Raw genomic sequence first — 3,941 nt, forward strand, 5'->3', positions numbered from 1 at the left:
TGTGCGTGTGTGTATATCTATATATTTGCCATATAGGAAGATATTATATAGGTGGGTTGAAAAAAAATAGTTATGCTAACCACAAAAGGGTTGAAAAAGAATAGTTATGCTAACCACAAAATTTTCTAAAATATGATAAAAAAAAATATTTCTTGAATAAAATTGTGGTGACAATCTGAAATATAATATATATTAAAATCTATCGTATAGGCAATATTGGTGACTTATGACTGCACTGTTGAAAAATTAAACAGCTTACAATGATTGTTGGCAATCACCAATAATGTGTACTTGTATTGTTGATTCATTTTTCTTAGAACGAGTTGCCTATAAGCTATAAATGCAGCGCAGACCTTTATTTTTATGTCAAATTATTTAACTTCTTAAAACAATAATTTGTCATAAACTGGCTCATAAAATTCAAACAATCAATGTTGTGAAGATCCTTGCAGAATGACGTGAAGATATATATTTTAGAAAGTCACAACAATGTACACTAGCTGGATGTAAAAATTCTTGCAGAATGATGTGAAATTCTTTACAAAGAATTGAATCTCATTACCAGTAATTATCATCGTCGAGAATCTAAAGAGACAGGCAAAGTTTTTCCAGACAAACTGCTTGACATTGGCTTTAATGATCTTAGCGTGCGGCTCCGCTTCAAACCACTTGATGAAGTAGTCGACAACTAAGTTGATGAATTTTTGTTGTCCAGTAGGTACTGAAAATAGTCTCATGATGTCTACCCTCCATTGGGTGAAAGATCAATGACTCAGAAATTACTTGAATTTTACTGGCGATGCTTGCATATGATTATAGTGTAGTTGACAACCTTTACACTTATGCACAAATTCGAACTCGTCTTGCTTGATCGTGGGCTAGTATAAACATTGTCTCATTATTTTAAGGGCAAGAGCTCTAACTCGAGATGCTCCCCACATATTCGGGAATAAATTTCTCGCAGAGCATAATCAGCTTCAGATGAGGGAGACACTTGAGCTATGAACATATAAATGTCTTTTTATATAGTTCAAGCCCAATAAGAATGAAGTTGGCGGCCATGCACTGGAGGAGAATTGACACGGTAGCATCATTGAACAATGTTTCAACTTGGAGGAAGGAGATGATGTGGTCCATCCAAGATGGCTCTTATGGGTCATCTGTAGGCAGTATCACCCAAAGGCCTTGAATGCTAGGAAAATGTATCTCCTCGATGTACCTTCTTTTATAGAGATCTTCATGTGTTGAAGTAGAGAGCTTGGGGAGGACATTGGCTCGGGTGTTCTACTCCCTATGTATGTGAAAGAGTTGGTATGTTTCGATCCAAGCAAGAATTGTTTTCATCAGATTAAGATATTGTACCAATGGTAAGTTATGGGTGTCAAATTCTCTCTCTACTTGGGTTGCAACGAGCTGTGAATCAGTGTAGATGATCATATTACGTACTTCACAGTCGATGGTGAGTTTTAATCCGACAATAAAGGCTTCATACTCGACGACATTATTGGTGGCTGGAAATTTCAAGCGGAGCTCTTACTCCAATAGGTCCCACTTCAAAGAGATGAGTAGTATTTCAACACTAGCTCCAAAATTCCATATGCTTCATCCATGTACTGTGTCCACCGAGGTGATAGTGGAGGAGAAATAACTAGCTCATCAGAAGTAGGCACTATGCACTCCAACAAAAAGTTGGCCGACACTTTCGAAATGGTGTTTGGTCATGACAGATAGATGTCAAATTCTCCCATTCTATAAACCATTTAACTAATCTTCATGATGCTTTTGGTTTCTGTAGGATAGCCTTCAAAAGGATTTGTGGGTAGACGTCGATAGTGTAGGCCTTGAAATACGGATGAAGTCTCCTTACCGAGAATACCAGCACTAATGCACTCTTGTTCGTCATTGCTTAGCAGCTTTCGGTATAAGAGAGAATATTGCTGACATAGTAGATTGGCTTTTCAACCGAGCTTTCCACTCTGACTAGGACCGAGCTTATCGCATGAGGTGAAATAATCAAGTATATATATAACATCTCCCCTTGGATGAGCTTTGAGAGGAAGGGCATGGAAGCCAAATATGCCTTGAGTTCCTTAAAAATAGCTTGAGAGTCGTCTATCCACAGAAAACTAGCATTCTTAGCACCTTTCAATATCTTGAAGGAAGGTAGATACTTATCCTCGGAATGAGCTAAGAAGAAAGATTGGGCGGCTATACGAATGTTCAACCGTTGCACCCCTTTGATGTTCCTTGGAGGCACCATGTCTCTTAGTATCTTAACTTTTTTGGGTTTGTCTCAATTACACGATGAGTAAAAATGAGTCCAGGGAACTTCCTCGACTGACTTTAAAGACGCAATTAGTGAGTTGAGGCGCACGTCGTACTGACAAGGAAGTCAGAAACATTCTTCCAAATGAGAGTTGTGTTGGGATGCTTCTAGGTTTTTTACCAACATATCATCAATGTACACCTCCATTGTATGCCTGAGAAGGTCTTTGAAGACCTTATTCATGATGCATTAATAAGTTGCACCGGCATTCTTGAACTCGAATGTCATAACTTGGTAGCAATACAAACCTTTTTTTTTGTTTGAAAGGTGGTGGCTTCCTCATCTCTTGAATACATTTTCATCTGGTTTTACCCTGAGTAAACATCCATGAAACTGATCATTTGGTGTCTGAACATGGCATCGACAAATTCGGGAGGGTGAAACTATCTCTCAGACAAGCCTTATTGAGGTCGGTGTAGTCGATACACATTCTACATGCACAACTGTTTTTTTTTACCAAGACGATATTGGCCAACCATGCAGAATGGTGTACTTCCAGTATGATATTTGCCTCAAGAAGGTTGAGGGCTTCCTGCTCGATGGCTTGTAATCAATATGGGGCGAAATTTCACTTCTTCTGGATGATCAGTTGAAAGGTTGGATCTTTCTTTAAAAAATCCATGAATATTGTTGAGTCGACATCAGAGATGTCGGTCGGAGTCCATGCAAAATTGTCTTGGTTCCTCTAGAAGAGATCTACATATTTTGATCTTTGCTCATCGAAGATTAGGGAACCAAACTGCACCGTTCATGAGGGGTGTTAATGGGAGAGTAAAACACAAACCAAGTCTTCCAGGGAAGAAACCCGTTAAGATACACCTTCATCTTGAAGATTAAAGTTCTCGATGTTAAGTGTCGACAATGAGTGTGGCTAAGCTTACATGAGGTAACATGATTGCTCTATCAGTTGATCCCCTTTGTAAGATGCTGATCCCTGCTAGGGTTGGGAACATGAGCTTCAGATGTGGCGCAGAAGTCACGACTCCGAAGATGGATTGTAGGGGTCTCCCGAAGATGACATTGTATGTTGATTATGTTTTGATGACGATGAACTGGATTGAGTTGGTTGTCTGTCGAGGAAAATCTCTCATGACAACAGAGAGATTTATTGTTCCCTCGATTCTTACTGATCGGTTATCAAAACTATATAATAACCTCAATGCAGGTTGAAGCCATTCCCATGTCAGTCCCAAACTGAGGAAAGTGGAGTAGAACAATACATCGACAAAGCTCTCATCGTCAATCAGGATTCTCTTTACTTTGTAGCAGGGTTCGCTAATTCCTGTGCTAAGGGAGAGAGGCTCTTGGTAGGGGACTTGGACTCCTTCCAAATCAAAATCATCAAAAGTAAGAGCCTCAAGGCACAATTTCTTCTGCAGTGGTTAACTAGGTGCAGTGACAAAGACTTGATCGGTCAACAAGGAGCCTTAAAAATTTGTCTGAATTTCACCCACGATTGTTGTTACTTTTGTGTACGCTGCCTCACTATGGGTGCATTAACTGTATCAACTGCTTTGTTTTGCACAAATCGATCAAAATATTCTTATCGAATCAACCTTTCAATCTCTTCCTTGAGTTGCTTACATGCCTCAGTGGTGTGGTCATGACTTCAATG

This window comes from Phalaenopsis equestris, unplaced genomic scaffold (genome assembly GCF_001263595.1).
Source record: "Phalaenopsis equestris unplaced genomic scaffold, ASM126359v1 Scaffold000041, whole genome shotgun sequence".
Lineage (NCBI taxonomy): Eukaryota > Viridiplantae > Streptophyta > Magnoliopsida > Asparagales > Orchidaceae > Phalaenopsis > Phalaenopsis equestris.